Source organism: Petaurus breviceps, unplaced genomic scaffold (genome assembly GCF_028583685.1).
Source record: "Petaurus breviceps papuanus isolate PSGF00001 unplaced genomic scaffold, PetGlider_PUasm1.0 90579, whole genome shotgun sequence".
Taxonomy (NCBI): domain Eukaryota; kingdom Metazoa; phylum Chordata; class Mammalia; order Diprotodontia; family Petauridae; genus Petaurus; species Petaurus breviceps.
The window spans coordinates 6,329,639-6,355,112 of record NW_027187278.1 but is presented as its reverse complement, the minus strand read 5'-3'; the positions used below and the strand labels follow the sequence as shown (position 1 = coordinate 6,355,112).

Here is a 25,474-nt window from a genome sequence, read left to right as displayed (position 1 = left end):
AAAACTAACTTGAAATAATATAAGTATTAAAAGACTCTTGTGAGCATGATCCTTCTGCTTTAGTCTTGAAAGCATTCAGGGAATAAATGTGAAGTGTGGCATCCAATAACAAATTAGTAACAAACATGTATTTATAGAGAAGTTATATAAGGAAAAGGCTTAGAAAACATTGAAGCTTGACATGTTTATATTGATGCTTACTCAGTTAGGGTACAGTATTTTTAGTTAGTAAGTTCTCTAGAAGTTCAGAGGAGTTTTCTATTCTACTGTCTTTTCTTCCATCATTTAAAATGTGAAGAAGTTATACCTGCAAGTTATTTGAAACCCTAGGACTAGAAGAGGATATGTGACATTAAAAATTTGGCTCAAGCATTAAGACACCGTATTTGATTAAACAAAAAAGAATTAGGGAAAGACCATTTTGGATAATTGTCAGAGTTTCTAAATGAAATATTTGTAAGCTGAAAGTATCACTATTTCAATGATGGTGGTTAGTAGCAGGTTAATATAAGTAGGAGTAAGAACAGAATTAGGACAGACTGGATGAAATTTACAATGACAAAACAAATATAGAAATATTTACAGAGGCATGAAAGATTCATAATGAAGAATATCTACAGGAAGTGTGGCAGATTGTTAGTCCCCAAGAATGACCAGTCCTCTTCAAGTTCCAAGGACACCATCTTCCTTCTCTTTCCTTTTCTGCTGATGTTTCCTCTGTTCTTCTCTGCTCTGAAGATGTGGCTGTTTGTAAGTTGTTTTGTGGAAGTCAATTCTATTTGCTATCTCATTCAGAGCAATATTTTCTTTAGATTCCCTCCTTGCTTTTAGCCTCCCTTTGTGTGGCTCATAGTGAAGTGGACGGGAAAGACTTTCTTTGAGATCAAATACCGGTTTCTTAATACTGACTGGAATCTGTGCTGCCTCAGCTGTGAACTTGAATGGGGTAACAGCTGGAGGATGTTCACCCTTGGCTTGCCTAGCTTCCTTTTCCTTATTCTTCCCCATGACAGCCTGGCATTTAAGCTGGGTGTCAAGCATGCTGACATATGGAAACTTTCTGGCTGGAGGCTTGGTCAGTGATTGTTTATGCTCATTGTCTTTAGTAGCCTCCGAGAACCTGACATTCATTTTGTTAGTTGAGAGGGTAGATGACTTGAACAGTTTCTGACACAGGATACTTTGATTCACAGTCCCAAGAGATGAAAGAAGTAAGCGTCATTGTGCACTGATCACAGTGCAGGTAGAAGAGGACCTGCCTCACTGAGAAAATGGGCTTATTACCCTCATGCTAGATGAACTTTGCTTGGAATTATTGTGGGGAGTTCCAGTTACATTAGCTTTTTTAGCTAATATCTTTAATTCCTTCACTGAGTTGTTAAGGACTTCTATATGTTTTATTTTCCAGTCAATATACTTGTCAATAGATTCCATTTCCTTTAATTGAGCTTCGTCAATCTCCTTAAAATTTGGAGTTTTAAATATTGTTTTCCTTTCCTTAGCTTTGGACAAACAATCTCTAAGATGAGGGCTCTTTTCTACTGGAGGGATTTTTAAAAGAGTATTATCTCCCACTTAATTTTCTTCAGACCAAAAGTGTCCACTTGTTCTTTTACTTATCTTTGGATGGCTTTGTGGCCTCTGCAACAGCTAAAAGATTCTCCTTTTGATGTTTTTTTTCTGCCTGGGGGGCCCAGGATGATGACTTTTTATCGTCTCTGAATGATCCTGCTGACTCTCATTTTCTTTCTTGAGTTCATGTTGAAAATGTTCTTTCAATGATTTTAAAAGTTTATCTCCCTGGAGGTTGGCCTAGAGGTCCAAGCTCTTGGCCAAGCTCTGCAGCTCACAGTACTTGAAGGAGTCCAGCTCCTGAGCCAAAGGGAAAGCCATGCCACTCTCTCCCATATGGATAGACATGTCTATCCAGCTATGAGGATCCCTGAAGTCTAACAGCCAATACAGCTGCAGTTCAAAACTCCAGCGTCACCCCTGGACACATTACCATGTATTTTTAAACATAAATGAATATAGACATAAATTCACATATTTTATTCAGATACCTTAATAAGTATAATAGAATTTTCTTAGCCTTGCAAATAACATTTCCATGTAACTTAGTTTGAAAATCTAAAACTGTTTTATTTCCAAGAGTATCCTCAATATCACATATATGATTTAATATTTCTTTTATTCATATGTGATGATTTTAACAGGAAATATAATAACATTAAACTATGTGATCTTAATTAAAATTAATCCACCAATGCCTTCTCCTTTATTTGAATGGGTCTGGAAGTGGTAAACTAGTTTGCCCCAATTATTCATAGATTTGATATAGGAACACCAGTTTATAATATGTAGATGCAAGCAACAAAATGAGTAAGAAGTCTGATTTCTGTGTACCTACTTGGCAATATTCTTCTGGGAGTTTATGGCAAGAAATGCTGCTTCAAATATCTCACTAGGTCTTTGGCCTGCTGCTGCTGCTCCCTTGGTTGACTCTCTGACTTTTCAATCTCCATTTCAATCAGATATCAGTCTGGGAAATCATTATCAAAGCTTCAGTCTCTGCTACCCTCATCTCACAGCTTTCAGCATGTGATCATGTGATTTTGATTAAACCCTACCAGCCTTAAGAAACCTCACTTGTTGAAGTGCTCACTGTTTGTGAATTAAAAAAAAAATCTTGGACAATGAAGCAGGATCTCTGTCAATACATAAATTAGTCTGAGGGCATTTCCCTCTTTCTTTTGTGCTTTATACCCTACCTCACTTAAATCTAATTCCTTTGCAAGTCAAGACGTTACCTTCCTGATGTCATGGATCCTCTTTTAAAATGAAGGACAAACAACAATAACTTATGTAGTACTTTAGGAGCCATCTTGGAGTGGTTCTCCGGGCGATAAGTTTGAATCTCTCTCTCTTTCCCTCCCTCACTCCCTCTCTCTCTTTTCCTCTCCCCCTCCCTGTTCTTCCCATCCTCTATTTCTCTCTATATGCATGTCTGTGTATCTATGTATCTATGTATCTATCTATCTATCTATCTATATTTGTGATGTGCATGTGTGTATATATATGTATACATGCATGTGTGTATATACACATATATGTATATGTACATGTAACTGTATGATGTTGGACTAGTATTTACCTCTTTGAATCTCAGTTTCCTTATCTGTAAAGTGGGGATACCTGTACTTGTAACCACTACCCCCAGACAGCTTTGTAAGGGGATAAATTACTGTTATATGTTTGTTCTACATTAGTGGAAGGAGTTTCTACCCTGAAAAATTCTGTAGAATGATGAAATTACAGGTACAGATCAATCCCTTCAGCTAGGTGGTACAGTCAATTGGGCACTCAACCTGGAGTCAGGGTGACGTGAGTGCAAATCCAGCCTCACTTATTATTTGTCACCTTGATCAAGTCACAACTTCTCTTGACTTCAGTTTCGTAATCTTTAAAATGAGTATGATGATAATACCTCCCTCCCAGGTTTATTATGAGGGTCAAATTAGATGTTAATAAAGGTTTTAGCATAGATCCTGGTACATAGTAGGTGTATATTCCATCTTCTAACACTCTATCTGTCTTTGTCTCTCTCTGTCTCTGTCTGTCTCTGTCTCTCTGTCTGTCTGTCTCTGTCTGTCTCTGTCTCTGTCTGTCTCTGTCTGTCTCTCTCTGTCTCTGTCTCTCTGTCTTTCTCTGTCTCTCTGTCTGTTTCTCTCTCTGTCTGTCTCTCTCTGTCTATCTGTCTATCTGTCTGTCTGTCTGTCTGTCTGTCTGTCTCTCTCTCTCTCTCCTACTGATTACCTTAACGTTTTTGAGGGAAAGGACCATGTTAAAATGGGCCTATAGAGACCACATTGGACAGTCTGTATTTGCCCTTGACCTTCTACAATATAAATATTTTAGGCCAATTTTATCTTCTCAAAGACCTCCAGGAAGGGGTACTCCCCATGTCAAAAGCAGCATTCTACTTCTAGATAACTATAGCCTTCTTTTCATTTATGAACCTTAAATCTTCTTTTTTTCTGTAACTTCCTTTTATTTTTCATAGTTTTGTCTTTTGGGGAAGGAACAGATTAACTCATCTTTCACAAATATCCTGTATATATATATATATATATATATATATATATATATATATATATATATATATTTGAAAACTGTCATCACGTCCTCCTGGAATATTCTTATTCTGCAAGCTAAACACCCCTAGGTTCTTCAACTAGCATTCATATGGTGTGGACTCTAATCCTCTCATCTTTCTAATAGATGTCTGTCTTGTCTATGCATTTCCAAAAAGGTTAGGGATTGATATACCATAAAGATGTAATGGCCCATAGCATCTATAGATGCATCCTTCTACATCTCAATAGGGAAAAAATCTTTTTGTCAGGGTAGGGTAGAGTGACCCATGTATTTTTCAGACATATATCAAGGTTGAAAAGTTGTCTTTTATTTTATTTTACTTTTGTCCAATGGCAAATAGCAAACTGTGTCAGACATGGAAGAAAGCAATCCTGTCCCAGAGACAACTATATTTACTTTTAAAGAGAGGTAATCCTTTTTTTAGCAAAGGGGGTAATACTATTCCCATCATTAGATTTGACCTATGTATGTAGAATCACAATTTAAGAATAAAAAATATAGTTCTAGAGAGGACTTTAGTGATAATGCAATATAAACCCATCATAGGAGAGATGAATAAACTCATTCTCAAAGAAAAGTAAGTTTTTAAATGCTATATAGGTAGTATGTAGCATGGCAGAAATTCAAACCCAGGTCATCTGACTGCAAAGCCAGAATTCTTTCAATTGTACCATCTCAGGTATATTGTTTCATAGCAAAGTATATCCATTAAAATATCCACAAATCATGGTACCCATTTGATCCTGAAATTCATGCATGATTTAACAAAAATTCAGGATTTATTAAACATCAACTATGTACAGAGCATTGGCCAGGTGCTGGGAGAGAGATATAAAGATTAAATTAAATACAAACTTGCCATCATGGAGCTCAAATCTACTCAAGTAATGTTTTTGTGTATGTGTGTATGTATACACACATATACATGTATAAAATTCATATATACATATGTTTATACATGGAGAGAGTGATTATAGCAAATGATATATCTTAAGAACATCAGAAAGTTATTAATCAAGGCCTATAAGAAGTATAAGGAAACAGGGGATTATGGCTGATTAATAGGAACATGGTAGTGTTCATGACAGAGAAGGAAAAAGGAGACTAATCAGTGTTTTTAAACACAGCTACAGATATATACAGTTTCAAGATGGCATATGGGATTTCTGATTAAGTTAACCATATGCTCGAGAAGGCTAAGAATATAATTAGCAAATTAAAGCTGGTTGTAGAATAAGTCAATATTTATCTATTTTCTCCTAAATCTTCACATTTTGGGTAAATAAAATGTTAGCACCATCTGGATTCTTTTACATGTGAGCACAGATTTTTAGAACATATGACAGAACTTTTACTTATTAATTTTTAACATCAACATGAATAGATATGCTCCATTTGGCCTTACATGCAGAATTAGATTAGGTAACAGTTGGAAAAATGTCAATTTGGGATTATGTAACCAAAAAATATCTTCTTAATAACTAAAGTAATAAAAATGAAATGGATTTCTATCTGTTTGATTGAGCTATGTCCCACTATAGGGGTTCAAGATCATGATGTTATATAGAAGAATTCTTTATCAAGTATGGTTTGAAATAAAGGGCCATTGAGGTCAATTTTAAACTATGAATTTCAGTGATGTTGAGTACATATACACACATATACATAGCTATATATACATATATAACATATACGCACACATATATATATCAACATACATACACACACCTATATATGATTATATTTACATAGATCATGGTGAAGGCAGTACATATATTTGTTGGGCATCTCAGGTGGCACATAAAGTGATACAGGAGTAATAGTATCAGATTCCTGGATTTTATATTGCTTCTTATTCCAAATATAACAATCACAATCATAATGAATTATAACTAACATTCACACATGTGTTTATAAACACACATTAATGTTTCCAAAGCACTTAAATATTTTAGAGGTCATTTGAACTTTATAGGAACTCTCTAAGACAGGTACTATTTTTATTCCAATTTGTCAGATGAGAAAACTGATGGGAGAGTTTAACTGATTCACCCAGAGTCACAAAGCTTGTAAGTGTTGGATGCTGGCTTTTAACTCCTCAACCTTACTCTAATGGACTGCACTAATTAGTGTTCTCTATTCTGCTACTATTGCATGTGTGTATATAATATTCTACAGAGTATTGCTCTTGGAATTCAAGTAGGGATCTTAGTATATGTAGCCACAAGCATTTCTCTAATATATTTCTATTCGATTTGTCTTTCCTGAAGGAACCAAGCTGTTTACAGGCATCAATTTCATCTATTGGTTTAATATGACTTCTACATTCAAGGTCTAAGTCTTAAGTCACTGTTTTTCATTGATATGTGCTAAGAAATTTGCATTCATTGAGTTGAAAATGGTGAAAGATTGAGTGAGATGAAATTATTGTTTAATTTTTGTTAGTGGAATATGTAGTTTAATCTCTTTATTATTATTGCTCTTCTAATAATAACATGTATTTCAGTAAAATTTATGACATGAAAAGATTATGTAAATAAAAATTACCATGTACACATATTCCAAGTTGTGCATTGGATTAATGTTTTAACATATTAAATATAGATAATGATATGAAATTATTATATACAATCACTGAAATGATTAAATAAAATCTAGACTAGAGGTTTTTTTTCAGTTAAAGAAAGGCAACTCATAAATTATACTTGAAATGTGGGTTAGTTTCAAAAGCAGTAGCATTTTATATGTATATACATACATACATATATACATATACATACATACATATTTGGGTTTCAGGGCAGCAAAACACTTTATTAATGATTTTAAGTATCTTTATTTTAAATATTTTCTTCTTTCTGAATACTACTGTAAATGCTTTGAAAGCAACAAAATCTATGTGTTTGCTGGAGTACCCACTATGGTTCTTATTCTTTCCTAATGGTTTTACCAAAAATGAATCATCCAAGTATGTCTTACTCAAAAATGAAACAGATGCAGACTACCAAAATAACTATTTCTCTGGATAATTAAAATATATAACATAAATATGCTAATCAAAACAAGTTAGTGATATGAATTTTGTATTTTATATTCTCCATTAGACAAATATTTCATGGGACAAACAAGTAATACAATACCTTGGACTCCAAAGTCATAAACCAAACATTCCTGACAACCAAATACCATCTATAAAAGTCTTAACATATAAAAGTATAGTATCATTACTATTTTTATAATTTTATTCATTTCAACATTTGAGTTGAAATGTAAATGATAAAAAATGCACATTTTCCATCCAACTTTTCATCTTTGTCACATTACATTCATGGGTGTTATCATCATTAGCTTTCTTTAAACAGCTACATAAATTATTGCTATAATTAAGAAAATATTCTCTAATCTAATCCTTCCGATATATTTAGAAATCACCTTAAGATAACTCTCTCAACTCCTACAGGAATTGAGAAACTGGGTACCCAAAGGGAAGGATTCTGTGGGTAACTGAAATATGGAGTAGATTTCTAATAATATTGCTCAGGAGTCCCCACTGGTTTCTTTCCCAATATTATTTAACCTCTCTTAATAGCAATTAAACAATTAGCTCCTCAGATAAATATTTATGATAAAATACAGCAAAGACCAAAGTACAACAATTTTTTTTCCAAAGTGGAAAGTGTCCACTCCCCTCTACATACTCATTCAGATACAAAAGGGGAGTTGTCTCAAATATAAAGGGATTGCTATAAAACATTTCCTCAATTTTGATTTGGGATAGTGGTTGTGGTGGTTGGCATAATGCTAATTTCTGATGTTAAGTGCCCTTTTCTCTCTTCGCAGAGTCTATATTCTGTGTATGATATACTCAGTATAGGAATCACTCCATTGACCTGCTATGTTGGCTCCTTGTTGTGTTGGAAACAACCATGTTGTTTCCTCTTGTTACTGTGATAGCTGCTCACCAAACTTGACTATTGTCCCCCCTAACTCCAGGACACGGGCTGTTGGTGGAAACTCATATGATGTTTACAGATCTTCTAGCCTAGCACCTTGCTTGGGTACTTACTTCCCTTGGTGGAGGATCTGTTCATCTCACCACTAATCACCTTGCCATTCCTATCTCAGGGTACTAAGTCACCTCAGATCAGTTCTTAAATAGCATGCTGGGAATGCAAGTGTCAAGTACACATGGTCACCTGAGACCTGGGTGGGGAGACATTGTATTATACAAAGCTTCTGTTCTCCCATCTAGATAACATCATTTCTTCCTTCTCAAAAGTCATCAGGAAGAGAGCAAAAATTAGTCTTCTTGAACCTTTGACATATATAACATACAATTATGTTTCAATGGCCAATTAAAAGGATTCTCTTCACCACATGAGAAGCTGATAGGAAACAGAGTATACAAAGTATCCTATCCTCTGGACTGAGACAAAGGCTTTTAAATTATGCATACCCAGAAACAGTATCACCCAATGCCCCAGAGAACTAGAATTAGGCAGGGCATTTTGTGCATGTTAAAATGACTGGACATTCATTGCCTGGACTCCCCATCCACAATTACATTCTTCCTTCTATTAAAAAGTGGTATCCTGGGGTGGAGACAAGAGGGCAGCATAGAATCAGGAAAACTCCATATGCCCCTCCATAACCACCTCAAATACAGATAAAAATGACTCTAAACAAACTTTAGGGCTACAGAAGACACAAAGTGACAAAAAGTAACAAAACTCTGGCTGAAGACAGCCTGGCAGGCTGTCAGGAAAGGACCATCACAACACACTGGGAGCCAGCCGAGCCCAGACCCATGTTAGCCTTTGGTTTTAGCCTCAAGGTGGCCCAACCAGCCCTGGCTGGAGGGACCTTGGGAGATTGGATCACCATGTTTACAGAATTATCAACCCATAAATGTGAAAGACAAAGTGAGAACTCAATGTAGACTTTGTGGAAACAGGGAGACCAGGAGTACAGTTTGGCCTCTGGCCCCTGGAAGGAGAATTGGCTGAGGTGCAGCAGCTGCTGCTGCATGGCTGCTTCAAAGCTCCTGGCCTGCAAATTGTAGGGGGACCAAGCAACCAGTCTGAGGGGTAATTGCTTTTACTTTAACCTGCTTGGATGTGGATTGCTGTCTAGGGTGGAGAGCCTGGGGTGCATGACCAGTGTGCCACAGCCAGTGGAGGCTTCTGTGAGGGCTCACAACTAATAGTTCCAGCAGCTGCAAAAGCACCAGCAATGTGGGGAAAAGCTCTCCTCTCTGAAAGCAGAGTTCCACTTTGGCAAAAAAAGCTCAAAAGTCAAATAATTGAGTGGCAACATGAGGAAGCAAAGGAAGAAAAGCAAGAACAGCAATCCACCTTGGGAATCCTTTTTTGGGGGACAAAAATGATCAAAGCATGGAACAGGAGGAAAACAATGAGTCAGAACTCCTGCACCAAAAGCTTCAAAGAAAAATATGAAATGGTTATAGACCACAGAGGAGTTTGAGAAGGATTTTGAAAACCAAATAAGAGAAATGGAGGAAAAATTGGGAAGAGAAATGAGAATGATGCAAGAAAATCATGAAAAGAGAGTCAACAACCTCACTGAAGAAAATAACACCTTAAAAATAGACTTACTCATGGCAAAAGAGGTTCAAAAAGCCGATGAGGAGAAGAATGTTTTAAAAGGGCAAATTTGCCAGATGTAAAAAAGAATCTCAAAAGCTAACTGAAGAGAATAATTCTTTTAGAATTAGATTGAAGCAAATGGAAGCTAGTGACTTCATGAGAAATAAAAATACTATTAAACAGATCCAAACAAATGAAGAAATAGAAGGCAATTTGAAATATCTCATTGGAAAAACCACTGACCTAGAAAATAGATCCAGGAGAGATAATTAAAAAAAATGGACTACCTGAAAGCCATGATCAAAAAAGAACCTAGAAATTATCCTTCAAGAAATTCTCAAGGAAAATTGCCCTGATGAACTAGAACTAGATTTCAAAATAGATCTTGAAAGAATCCACTGATCACCTCTTGAAAAAGATCCCCAAAAGAAAACTCCCATGAATATTATAGCCAGGCTCCAGAGTTCCCAGAACAAGAAATATTATAAGGAGCCAAGAAGAAACAATTTGAATATTGTGGAAGCACAATCAGGATAACACAGGATCTGGCAGCTTCCACATTGAGTGATTAAAAGGCTTGGAATATGATATTCTGGAGGTCAATGGAGCTGGGATTAAAACCAAAATTCACTTATCCAGCAAAACTGAGTATCATGTTTCAGGGGAAAATATGGTCATTCAATGAAATAGAGAACTATCAAGAATTCTTGATGAAAAAACCAGAGTTGAATAGAAAATTTGACATTCAGATACAAGAAGCATGAGAAGGCAAACAGGGAAAAAAAATTATAAGGAACTTATCAAAGTTGAACTATTTACATTGCTACATGGAAAAATGATAATTTTAACTGATGAAACTTTTTTCAGTATGAGAATAGTTGAAGGGAATATAAATGTGGATAGGTAGATAGATAGATGATAGATAGATAGATAGATAGATAGATAGATAGATAGATAGATAGATTGATTGATTGATTGATGGATAGATAGATATACATACATATATCTGTCTATATAGGAGGGTATATGGGCATCTGAATACATATGTGAGTGTGTATATATGTATACAGGTATACATAGATAGAGGGCACAGGACCAATTGAATAGGGAGGGATGATACTTAAAAGATTAAATTGAGAAGTGAGAGAGGAATATAATGACAGAAGATAAGGAGAGACAGAATGGGGTAAATTATCTCATATAGAAGAGGCAAGGGCAAACTGTTACAATGGAGGGGAAGAATAGGAAGGCAAAAGGGAATGGGTCAACCTTACTCTCACTGAATTTGGCTTAGGGAGGGAATGACATACACTCTAAATTGAGTATCTTGCCCTACAGGAGAGTAGAGGGGAACGGGATGAGAGGAGTGATGATGGCAAGGCTGGTTGTGGGGAAGGAAAATTGGAAGCACCCACTTTTGAAAAGGGACAGGGTCAAAGTAGAAAATAGAACAAGTGTGGATCAGGATAGGATGGAAGGAAATATAGTCAGTCTTTCACAATATATTCACTATGGAAATGTTTTGCATAGCTACATATGTAGAACCTATATTGAATTGCTTATCTTCTAAGTAAGGGTGGATGACAAGGGAGGAAGGGAAAGAATCTGCAATTCAAAGTTTTAAAACAAAATGTTTAAAAAATACATTATTATTGTTTTTATATGCAACTGGGAAATAATACATACAGGCACTGGGGTAGAGAGATTCATCTTGCCCTACTGGAAAGTTGGATGGAATATGAGGGAGGATATAGGAGAGAGTAGGTTGGGGGAGGGGGTATAGAGTGGGATCACTGTTTTGGGGTGATGGGTAGGGAAAAGATGGGGATTAAATGTGTAACTTACAATCTTGTGGAAATTAATGATGTAAACTAAAAATAAACATAACATTGAATTTAAAAAAATTTAAAAAACTAAAAAAATGTGGTATCCTTGGCACATTGCTTGAAATGTGTCTTGAACTCATTACACATGTCATAATTTGATAGTTTAAAAACTGCTTTTCATATTATTACTTTTCCTCACCTCTTCTAAAAAATCACTGAAAACATATCTGAAATCTTTGATCTTTGTATCACTGATTTAGAGTTTGAAAGAATCTCAAATATTATCTAGACTAACTCCAGAATTTTTGCTAAGAGGTAACTGGCCATGATGGGTTATATGATTTGTACAAAACTAAATATCCAGTAATTTTTATATGCCACAAATAAAGGTTTTGTTTTTACTGTGTTTGTAATTTCTAGACTATGTTAATAAAGTTTTTTAGTAGTCTAAACTGCTCATTGAAAACTTCAGAATTTAGAGATATAATTCCAGCTTTGCCTCTGTAGTATAGTCAAAAGAGTAATAGATTTTTGGTCAGGAGATCTGATTCTGATTCTACTACTACTCTTACCAGTGTGACTTTGGGAAATTTACTTCACCCTTTTGAACCAGACTCAAAAAGCTTAGATCTAGCCACCAAAATGGTTGCATCTTCCAGACCTAATTTCTATGCAACCTTGATCTTGCTCAAATAAAGCCAATAGGTTCCAAGAGACAAATAAGTGCCAGGACCTCACTCAATATGATGAACAACCCATGAAAGAAGTAGACCTTTGAACACTACTCAGGAAAGCTGCTAGAACAGGTACTTAACTGGGCATGGCAATCAATATGTGAGTATAACACATTATACTGCTGGGTTGGATAATCTGTGGTTGGCCACAATTGTCCAGGGTAGAGCATATGGAGCCAACAATAACTATATTTCATGGAACATTAATGTTCACCTGCCTTAGGTACATTAAGCTGTTAATGAGACTAATAATCAAAATACTTTTCTTCCTTAAAGGTGACTTACATTAGAATGGTAGCTAGCCATTAAGAATACCTCCAAGCATTAATATATATCTACTCTTTTCTCTTTATCTATGGCTCCCAACAGTCTCTACCCATTGGAGTTAGCTCCATACCACAATGTCCCTTAGCATCAACTTCCACTCTAAACAACAGCATTTTCTTTTAAAGGAGATGTGAAATGACTGTTCCTAAATTGGAAGATGATCCCTTGTGACAGCTTTTTCTTTATCAGTACATATTTTTGAGAGTGATTTTAATGTCCTACAGGAACCTCTATATACAGCTAATGTATCACACTGCTTTTTGGAGGGGAAGCTTTTAAGATACGTGCTTTCAGATGTGTGGATTGAAGTAAGGATTAATCAGGTCCACTAGTGCCACATCATAACATCCCAACTAACTCTTTCCCCTTATTCCCATTTCCCCTCTCTTCTCTGAAGCCCATTGTAGTCTTATAATAAGCACTTAATAGATGCTTGTTAAGTGACCAGCTAAAGCTAACGCCACCTCCACTAACATGCTTGTCTCATTATTTACTTCATGCCTAAAAGAATAACATTATTCATTTAAAATCTCATACCACCTAAGAATGTTTTCCTTAGTTTATGCAGTCTGTACTTTATATAGAAGTTACAACTCTGCTTTTACAGCAAGGACACAAATGAAAATAAATCCAGTAATATAGGTAAAACAGAATATACTAAATCACAAACAAATATAATTAAATATGAAAACCTGTTAAACTGATTATGATTATTCTTCATTACTAGCTAGGTGAAAGTCTAGGAATCTAATCTAAATCACCCCAATTTTCAAAACTTGATATAGCCATGCAAAATTTTCTGTTTTTACACAGTTTACATTACAGCAATACAAATATAGGGCAATCCAGGTAAAAGAAAATGTTCTTGAACTTTAAATCCTCAACTGTAGTACATTAGAGATAACATTTTGTAGGATAGCAACTGCATAGTCTATGATGTTGCATACTTTAAAAATAATTTAGTGAATTATTGATAGAGTTCCTATGGATGTTTTGCTGAGACATTCATGAGGAGTCTTTCATATTTGGTCTTATCTACAAGAATCTTGTTAAATTTAATTGTCTATTTGAATGTATATTCTGTGGAGGTATTGTAAATTATTGAATTATTGTTAAACATGTTCCTCAAATGTAAATATAATATCCTCAGTAGATCACCAGAAAAAAAAACAATTTACCCACAATACTCCTTATTATTTCATGTTGACTAGCTGTTTCCATGTCAACTGCAGAGAGCAAAGAGGTTCAGGCACCATATGGTTTAAAGAGCCATCTGTGTACCCCAAGGACTGGCTCAACTTACAGTGAAAATGAAAACTTGTTTTAGGAAAGGTTAAAATGGCAGAAATATAGATCAAAAGCTATCTAGTGATTCCCTTAAAACTTAATTTCCCATCTGTTGATGTTAAATTGTTTTTTGTTATTATTCAAGAATAACATTTAACTTTAGGAGGAAATTATAAAATCTAGGTTGTACCAAACATATCCATTTAAAAAAAAAAGAGGTGGGCTGTAGGAATTTCAACAGAATCTATCTTAACTTATAATGAGAGCTAATGTGATGTAACAACAGCCTTCAACTCCTACCTAGACTTTTATTTTCCACTTCCTGAGTGGAGAAGATTTGGAATTTTACACATGACATTTATATAAATGATAGGGAATAGTGGGGTATAGGTGGAATAAATGCAGATGTTATTTTGCTTTGATATTGTTTTGGGGTTTTGCCTACTGGTGTTTTTTATATATATATAATTTTGTTTTAGGGACTTCTCTTGGATAAGTTCTATCAGTGTAAATTTTCAACTCTTCTGAATATTAGAGAGATAATTGTGGCACTGAAAACTTTATTGACTTAAATTTAAATGCAGGGGCGGCCAGGTAGCACAGGGAGTAAGAGCACTGGCTCCAGTGTCAGGATGACCTGGGGATCAAATCCGGGCTCAGATACTTAGCACCACACCCAGAAATAACTGGCCGTGTAACCTTAAGCAAGTTACTTAACCCTGATTGCTTTAAAAAAAATAAAAAATATATAATTGCAACTGGAGTTACATAGCAGTATGCTTCAGATATATTATTTAAAATCTGGTCCCATAACAATTATGAAACCAATTCCTAGGAGACCAATTTTCTTTCCACTTTACCTTACAGTCACTTGATATACTTCTATAACATACTAAAATAATTCTTAGCTGGCACAGTAGGGACCAAGCATTTATTAAGTGCCTAATATGTGCTATATTCACTGTTAAATGCTTTAAAGATATTGGCTCATTTATTCCTCATAATAACTTTGGAAGTCAGGTGCTTTTATGCTCCCCATTTTGTAGTGGAGGAAGTTGACTCAGACAGAGTTTAAATGACTTGTCTAGAGTCAAAAAGCTAGTAAATACCTGAGACCATATTTGAATTCTGGTCTTCCTCACTTCATGCCTAGCATTCTATTTCTTAGAATCAAAGAATGCAAGAGAGACATGAAGAGGACCATGAAAGTCATCTCACTCAACATGAACCTAAACAGAGTCCTCTCAGACATAGCATGCTTTCTTCTGGTATCCATAGAAAGACCTTTGGAGATAGGGAAGTCATTGTAACATGTTCAACTCTATTTTCTCTAACTATGGGTTATGGGTAGGAATAAGGGAGGGACAGTTCAAGTAGTGATTAGAAGGGTCAGAAAGGACAAAAAGTATTTACTGGCCACAAAAGTAGAACTTTGGGCCTCATGGCAGAGATGAAAAGCAAAAGCAAGGTGTCAAGGAAGGTAGTTCTATTCAAATACAGAACTTTACTTTCCTCCCCTATATTTTTTCTTTTTATTTTTAAAGCAATCGGGGTTAAGTACCTTGCTCAAGGTTACACATCCACTTATTTCTGGGTGTGGTGCTGAGTATCTGAGCCCGGATTTGATCGAGGTCATCCTGACACTCGAGCCGGTGCTCTTACTCGCATTCCTCCCCTATTTTTATCTTGTTAGAGTTGGCTCATCATTCTAATATATCAACACCTTAATTAATAAATTAGTTATCTCACACAACAATGTTTTAATATGCATATTTGAAGCCATTTATGTCTAATTCCAATAATGATTTATAAAAAAAAAACACCCTTGAATAGAATAGATTTTCCTATGACACTTGTCAGAAAAGCAATATTTTCTAGATCATATGCTGTATAGTTTGGGGAAATTTTCCTTAGGTCTAAACTCCAAACAAGTTGTTATCTCTTTTCCTTAAGAAGTAATGAAGTTCTTGAGACATGATTGATCAAGGGGATTGGTTTAGGTTGTTCCTGTTCACCTCAGTATAATAGGTCATGAGTAGTTCTCTTTCTGAGAAGTCTTCTGACCTTTGATTGACAGCTTTAACAACTCCAGAAACATGCTTCACTGAATTAAGTAGTATCTTCACTAAATATTCTTGCTGAATGTCTTTCCTCTGCAATGCCCAAGTATTCTGTCCTTTGTTGAATGGCAAGAGTCGCATTTCATTTCATTTAATACCAGTCATATCTATCAGAGGACCAGCCCGAGTCAGTCACAGCTAATAAAGCCCTCTACAAAAGACCTCATCACATATAAAAAAATTATTAATAAATGCTATCTCTTTGGATATTATTTTTCAATTAGTATTGAATAGACCTTACTATACTATCATTCAGTCTTCATATTTCTATCTTCTCCATGGAAATATTGTGAAAAACTTTGTCAAATGTGGGTTTTTGGTAAATCCAGATGTACATTATTTTATGACATTCTAAACCCACTCCTCCAAAAAAGAAAGAAGTGAGATTAGTGTTGTGCTGAAACCAGCTTGAACTGACTCACCAGAGCTGATTTTAAAATTTTCAGTGGAAACTTCTTCCTTGGTAATCAACAAACACTTCAAAAGATCTAGATTTACTGTTTTGTATACTGTATAGACAAGAAAGTTATGGGAAAACATTTAATAATGCAGACTAAATTTAAATGTGGGTCATGTGTACATTTAAAAAAACATAAAGCTGGTTGTTGAACATTTACCTCCTTTCCCCAGTCCTGATGAACATACCCATGTAAATATGAATCCATTCATAATTATATGAAATTATTCATGATTATGCATCTTAAAATATATAGAAACTACTACACAAAATCTATACAAACTATTGTCAATACAGTCATAGTATCCCATTCTGTGTTTATCCTTTCTAGTGCTTATAAACATTTGGTAATTTGTTCTAGAATTTTCTCAGTTTTGATATAATTTTCATTAACACTAAATGTTGGTGAATTTTCCCATTTTTAATATCAGAACCACATTAACTTATCTCAAGTTAATTTATGAAATAGAAATGGAGTCCATCCACATCCAGTCACATCAACTCTTTGTTGGTTACTGAGTGTTCTTTTACTATCTCTTCACTTATACTGGGAATCAAATGAAAAATGCTAAATTTGATCATGCAGTTTTCATTCTGAGCTGATATTACATAAATTTATGGAAGTACATGTATCAACTTTGAAATGAAACAGCAACAGAATTTGTGTGACTTCTCCTTTGATAATATGGCAGCTGGCTGAATGATAAGGCTAGAACCAAATATTAGTTAAATTTGAAAAAAGTATTGATTAGTGTCAACATTAATTTGTGTCATTTATTGCTAAATTACATATATTTTAGGGTATGACTCCTTTACTTTGTAACTTAATGATTCCATGTAAGAATTTCATATTACATTTTCTCCCTTTAATTTTAAGTAAGGTCATTTCATAAAATTGAAAGTTCAACTTGGGGGATTGGTAATGGAGAATAAAGGTAGTATCCACATGGGGCAGAAGAAAATTTGTGAAAATGAAATATACAAGATTCTAGGCAAGGACTACTGGTAGGATTGAAAGATATGTTTTCACTTTGCTCCAAAGTTATGAGATATAGGCAGCATGGAGATTCCATTGTATTGAGAAATGGTTGCATTATTTCAGAATATTTTTGTCTTCTTCCAGTTCAAGTTTTTTTTTTAAAGAAATATTCACAGGTAATCATTAAAATTCAGTATTTTATATGATATTTATCAGCTAATATCACTGAAATGGTTTATAAAAATGGGGTTTGGCATGGGTTATGGTTGTGAAAATCCATGTCCCAACCTTCTGGAATATTATATTCCTAGACAAAGGATTTTACTTATAAATTTATTACTATAGAGTTCTTCGCATCTAAAAATCATGAATAATTATTATGCAATGGTGAACTTCATTTTAAGGAATTCCCTTTTAAAAGATTTTTTTTTAATTTTTAATCAAGATATTGTTAAACTCTTAGGACAAAATTATAAGTTGACTTTATTTAGGTATACTTTTTCCCATTTTTTATATGTCTCTTAAATTTTGCACAAGTTATAATCCTCTCTCCCTAAGGGCCTAAGTGTCTGCATCTTACTGTTCTATTTCTGGAAGTTGTGACCACTTTTATTTTTCAGTGGCTTGGCCTTCCTCACCTCTTCTTGTGACTTCTCCTTTCCTAGCAACTAGTTTTGAATGACTGACTTTATTACCCACATGGAGCCTTTCCTCCTGTCCCATTGACTTTCAATCACTGTGCAAATGGAAAGCAAATCCTCATATTGGAAATGTTAGGCTTCCCTGTCTTAATACAATTGACTTATATAAGGAATTCATCTTAACAAAATTATCTCTCAAAGATGGGTTTTAGGAATGACAAGGACAATCAGACATGACTTAGACATTGAAGCCTAGAAATTATTGGCGATTATGTATCTCAAAATATATACAAACTACTATACAAAATATATAGGAACTACTGTTGATACAGACTTAGAATCTCATTTTGTTTTCTAAAACTGAAAAATATGTGTGTATGTAATATTTCATAAATATCTAATATTACATAAAATATGAATATACATTTGTACAGGTAGATAGTTATATACTTTTATCAGATATATGTACATAGATATAATTTATATGTGTATTTATATATCTATGGGCAATAAGAAGGTGTAGGAGATAGAAAACTTATACTGAAGTCACGAAGACCTTAGTTCAAGTCTGGCCTAACACTTACTATCTATGTGACTCTGGGCAAGTTATTTAACCCAGTTTGTCTCAATTTCCTCATCTGTAATAGGAAGAAGGAGGATGGAGAATTAAATGACAAACCACTCCAGTATCTCTGCCAAGAAAATCCCAAGACTGACAGAGTCAGGCTTGACTGAAATGACTGAACAACAATGATCTAAATATCTATACATCTATACATAAGTTTGGACATATACATAAATATATACATGAACACCTATGTGTATAGAGAGAGATATAGTGGGAGGGTACTAGGTATCTTTGCAACTTATGGGAATTATTTGCTTGGTAAATTTGAAACATAAGGAAAATAACATAAAATGAAAAAAAATCCAGAAACATTTGCCAAAACAGATATCAGCTGACTCTGGCAGAAACATAGACATCATAATACTCCTTGTACCCCTGAGGGATTTTTCACAATATGATTGCATATTTATTTTCTTTCTTCAAAATTCTATTTGAATGTATTTTTAGTTTTGAATTTTCTTTCTCACACCTACCCTTCTCCCAGTTTTTGAGGAAGCAAGAAAAAAAATATGTTTAAAAATATTCATAATGAAACAAAAGAAATATCCACATTAGCCACGTCCAAAAAATTACATGATACAATTTGCACCTTTTTTTCTGGAGGTGAATAATATATTTCATCTTGAGTTCTCTGGAGTTGTAGTTAATTGTTGTGTCTATCAAAATTTCTAAGTCTTGACTTTGTTGGGTCAGAGTCAAGATGGCAGGGTAGAAGCAGGATATCTGAGCAGCTCTGGCTTCCACCTTCCCCAATCAATATAAAAAGGGGACTGTGAATAAATTTTGGAGCTTCAGAATCCACAAAATGACACAAAGAAGCTGACTGCCCACTGAGGATAGCCTGGCAGGACAGCAGGAATCAGCCAGCGCAGGTCTGTGAGATCCTAGCCCAAGTGAGCCAGAGGTTTTAGCCCCAGGGCAGGTCGGACCAGCCTCTGGCCAGAGGGAATCCAAATCATCAGCACTGTGGCTCTTTCCAGAATTATCAACACATAGATGTGAAGGACAAAGTGAGAGGTCAGTGCAGTCTGGACTTTAGGACCCAGTAAGTGGGAGAGCTTGGCCTTTTCCCCCCAGGGGAGAAGCTGCTGAGATGCCCAGCACAGCCAGCCTGCTCCACATGGAAGCTTCAGTTCCTGGCCTGCAGAGTGTAGGGGGACCAAGCGACTGGTCTGAGGGGTCTTCACACTTTCTTTAACCTGCTTGGATGTGCATTGCAGTCAAGGGTGGAGGTCCTTGAGTGTGTGTCCAGCTTGCCAAAGCATGTGGAGGCCTCAGAGAAGGCAACCATCTAATACTTCTGGCAGCTGAGAAAACCCTAGCTTTGCGGATGAAAGCTCCCCTATTTGGTGGCATAGTCCTACTGTGGCAAAAAGCCCAGGGGTCAAGTGACTGAGGGGTGACATGACCAGGCAAAGGAAACAAAGCAGACAGAAGATTCCAACATTAGACTCTTATTTTGGGGACAAAAAGGAGCAAAGCATGGAACAGGAGGAAGACAGTGAAGGCAGAACTCCTTCACCAAACTCTTCAAAGGAAAATACAAAATGGTTACAGGCCACAGAGGACCTTAAAAAACAGATAAGAGAAGTGGAGGAAAAATTGGGAAGAGAAATGAGAATGATGCAAGAAAATTACGAAATGAGAGTCAACAGCCTGACTGAGGAAATAACACCTTAAAAAACAAACTAACTCAAAAGACAAAGGAGACTCAAAAAGGCGATGAGGAGAAGAATGCCTTAAAAAGCCAAATTTTCCAGATGGAAAAAGAAATTCAAAGGCTCACTGAGGATAATCATTGCTTCAGAATTAGATTGGAGCAAATGGAAGCTAATGACTTTATGAGAAATAAAGATTGTGTTAAACAGATTCAAACAAATGAAAGAATACCACTGACATGGATAATAGATCCAGGAGAGATAATTTAAAAATTATTGAACTACCTGAAAGCCATGATCAAAGAAAGAACCTAGAAATCATCCTTCAGGAAGTTCTCAAAGAAAACTTTCCTGAGGTTTTAGAACCAGGGGGCAAAATAGAGGTTGAAAGAATGCACCAATCTCCTCCAGAAAAAAAAAAAAAAGATCTCAAAAAGGAAACTCCTAGCAATATTATAGCCAGGTTCCAGAATTCCCAGATTAAGGAGAGAATATTACAAGCAGCCAGGAAGAAACAATTTGACTATTGTGGCAACACACTCAGGATAACTCAGGATCTGGCTGCTTCTACACTGAGGGATTGAGGGACTTGGAATATGATATTCCGGAGGTCAAAGGAGCATATGGTAGACATTTAAGAAATGTTTACTTACTGATTAATTGACTTCACATTATATCAATTCAGACAAGTCTTTCCAGGTTTCTCTGAGACCATCTCCATTAAATCTTATAGCCAAATGCAATTCCAACACATTCATATCCCATGCTTTTTATGTCATTGTCCAATTGATGGGCTACCCTCCCTTCTCCATTTCTTTGTCACTATGAAAAGGCTATGTCACTATGAAAATGTGTCTCTACATATTGATCCTTTAAAAAACTTTCTTTGTGTAGACCTAGTAGTGGTATTGCTGGTTAAAGGGGTTTTAATAGCTTTAGGGGGATAGTTTCAAATCCTCCTGTTTATTAGTTACCATAGATTAGCATTTGGCACTTCTTTGGTAAGGATATGAAATAATCTGATGTAAAACTAAAAGTTTTCAATGTTTTATCTGTGTATTAATTAGTAGAACCACATAATCATCACATGATGACATTATGATACTTCATGTTTTCAAAAAAACTTGTATCATCACTGCAAAGGAACCCTTTCCACAACTGAAGAAACCTAAATGACTCTTGAAATAGTCACACAATAAATGAACACTTATTAATTGTCTGTGTTTCAGGTGAGATTCAATGCAAATTAGTAGATAGAGAATTGCCATTAGAGTCAGAAAGACCTCAGTTCACATCCCAATTGCATTTCATATGTACAGAATAAATAGAAAACAATCAACTAGAACTAATCACTAGAATTAAGAATGTTTGGAGAAGACTTCTAGTAAAAGATATGATTTTAGTTCGAGATTAATGGAAGCCAGGGAGATCAGCAGGTAGAGAGGATGAAAAAGAGGGTGACAGGCATGAGAAGCAGTCAGAGAAAATGCCCAGAACCAAGAAATGGAATTTCCTTTTTGAAAAACAGACTTGAGGACAGTGTCATGAGATGGAAGACTACATGTCAGAGTAAAGTGTAAGAAAACTGGGAAGGTAGGCAGGGGTTAGATTATGAACAGCTTTGAATGCCAAACACAGCATTCTGTATTTGATCCTGCAGGCAATAAGGAGACTCTCCTCACTCTCCCTCTTTTTATCTCTTTCTATAGACTTGATGTGGGGAGGAAAGGCAAAAATTAATCCTCAGGGATGCTCCCTACTCTGTGTCTTCCATGGAGGTTCCTCAGATGATTGCAATTTACAGAAATTAAAGACAGGCTAAGGCAGTCAGACACAAAGCCCTGGGTTGTGACCCAAGACTGCTCTCGGGAGTTTAGCTATGAAATACAGAGGATAAATGGCTCATAAAATATGCTCCCAGGTAATTTCTGAAACCATTAAGCCAGGAGTGGGCCTGTAGCTTCTGTGTTCTCTGAAAAGATAAAAATCTCCTCAGAGTTTCCCCTCCCAATGCTCTGCCTGCATCTGCAGTCATACCCAGAAAACAAGCAATAATGAAATATTTATCTAAAAATAAGATTAATTAAAAAAAAACAATTGTACAGTGAAAGCTTGGTTTTGAGGGAGTAGAAAGCTCAAGAAGGAAAAATCGTTATTTAGGGCTAGACTCAGGGAGAACAGAGAAGACACTATTAAACTGCTTACCTTCAAGCTAATCAAGTGTACTTTCCTTATGTTTTCTTTGAGTGCTGCTCTGGGGATCTTATGTTCCTATGGCAGTCATCTGCTCTCACTGGTACAGCCCCAGCTCTCTAGTCACCTGTTTATTGGTGTCTCAAATCTTTGTGTAAAATCACCAGATCTTATACTCTCTCATTATATACCCACACACTCCCTAGTCTCAGGGAATTAGTCACCTCAGGAAATTAGTCCCTGGAAACTTGAAGGAGGATCTAAATATACACATATATAAATACAAATATATATTAACATAAATATATAAAAATTAAAGTAAAATTATTAAAGAAAGTATATAATATGTATCAGGGAAAAGAATTAAATTAAGGGCACTTAGACATATTAGTTGTGGGACGGAGGTGGAAATCTGGAAAGACTTCTTGTTAAAGATAGTATTTCAAATTAATCTAGAAGACAGGAATTCTCTGAGTGGAAATGAGGAGGGGTAGATTCTAATAATGACAGATAACCAAAAGAATGGAGACAGGACATGGGTGTCATATGTGCATCAGAGAGACAGCCATTTTGACTGTATCAAAGAGTGCAGAACTTTGGAGGACTGGTATTGTGTAATGATACTAGGAGTACAGGTTGAGAACAAATTGTGAAGAGCTTTAAATGACAAATTGGAGGTTATATTTTGTCCGTGAAATAATAGGAACTTATTGTCATTTATTGAGTAGGGAAGTGACACAGTAATACATATATTAAAAAAATCATTTTGACACCTATGTAAATAATGGATTTGGGTAAGAGAAATGTAAGACATAGAAAAATACTTAAGATGACACTGAAATAGTTCATGTGAGAAATGAAAAAGACTAAGATTAAATAATAGTTGTGTGAGTACAGAGACTCATGGAATATGAGATAGATTAGTCAAGAATAAAAGGATTATTTGCTAATTGCAGTAATGGACTAGTTGAGTTTAGGCTCTCTTGTGTGCACATACATACACACATATATGTAAGCATGTATACATATATGTGTGAAATACTTATATATGCATTTATGTATTTTGTATTTTTTGTTTTATACATATATACATGCATACATATTTGAGGTAGTATACTCTAATTTTACCCAGTCAAAAATCAGAAAGTTCTGGGGATCTCATAGGCTTGACCCTAATACTGATGGAGGCATGAAAACTTGATTCTATTCAGGTTTCTTATCTCATTGGTTCACCCCTCTCTATTTAACCTGGTTGGTGATTCTCCATTCCTGGGGGTTCACCATGTTGGTGCAGGATTAGTTGGATATATCCTGTCTGTTTTAGCCTCATTGCAATTCAAAACACTGAAACTCAAGTGATCCACCTTTCTCAGAATCTCCAGTAGCGAGAAAACAGTAAAACCATGATCAATCATGCATATATATTACAACAAAAATTATTAATCATATTTTCTGTCTTGGATCCCTTTGAAAGTCTGGTAAAAGCTATAAACTTCTAATATTAATGTATTATATTGCATAAAATAAAATACATGGGACTTTAAAGGCAACCAATTGCATTGGCATTAAATATTGTCCTTCATTTTTTTTGTTCTTCCCCCATAACTGTAATCCATGCCCTCCTTATCTTCACTTCAGAGAATTCCTCACTGCTTTATATTTAATAAGAAACCTTTCTTGATTCCTAACTCTTACCCACTACTAGTTAATCTGCCTCCTTAACTACCTTTATTTAACTCTCTTGCCTGATTCATATTACATAATTACTACATTCCTTTGAATTTAATTTTTATAAATTTATTTTATGCATACTTAGATCCTGCTGAAAGTTTCTAGAAACTAATTTCCTGAGGTGACTAGTTCCTTGAGAGAAGGGAAGGTGTGAGCATATAAGAATGAGAGAGTGTAACATCTGTATTATATTGTTATAATTGTATAGTTACCAATATTTAAAATTTACATTGTCATCAAAATTAAAAATAACCTGGGACCCAAGGTTGAGAATCTATGAAATACATAACAGCTAGATAATGTTATGAATTGCTGTGAGAAAAACAAAGTAAATGCTGCTGCTATTTAGAGTCTTCCTATATATTTCTGTGTAGAAATTAAAGGAAGTTAATAAATACAAAATAGGATGAAAAGAATAATTTGAGATTAATAGCAATTGGACAGAGCTATATTTGGGATATTAGAAACATGCATTTAAAATAAGTTATGTCTATTAAAATTTTATGTTCTCCTTTTCAATTGCATTCTATATCCTGTTTTCCCTTCCACTAAAGCCTTACTCAATGTTTCACTGAAGTGTAGTGAAAATTTTAGTTCTTGATGACTATGCTAGCTGAGCATACATATTAAGCCAGATACTTACAAAATTTAAAAGTCTGATAATAAGTCAAACCCATACTGTTTTCAAGTAGTAAAAAATACAAATCTCCTGAGAGGCCCATGTATGGCTTCATCTTTCTTAAACACTTTTGCCCTCAGCATCCTGCTGGCAGTGATTCTCTTTTTCAAGAAGAGGTAATCTTGAGACAATCACCTCTACCTTGGTAGTAGACATTTAACTCAGAAACACCAAACCTTTCAAGTTCAAGAAGTGAACACCAGTGGTGTTAGTTATTATTTCTAACTAAAATTAATTGCAAAAAAAGAACATATGGGTAAGATCTACAAAAGAAATCATATAAAAAATTTATAGAAGGAATAATCAGGATTACTTCAGAAGATTAGCCTCCATGTTGTTTATCCTTCCTTCTCAAAAAGGCCCATGGCATCAGGGAAGGAGATGTCAAGACATGCAAGTTAATTTGGATTTAAGTGATCGAGGGCTATGCAAAGTCACCAGCCTTCCTCC

The 25,474-nt window shown here is 35.2% G+C and overlaps 1 pseudogene; it reads right to left on the bottom strand.

The window, feature by feature from the left end:
* Window positions 1–636: 636 nt before the first annotated feature.
* On the bottom strand, window positions 637–1,562 carry LOC138142432 (nucleolar and spindle-associated protein 1-like; annotated as a pseudogene).
* Window positions 1,563–25,474: the final 23,912 nt, after the last annotated feature.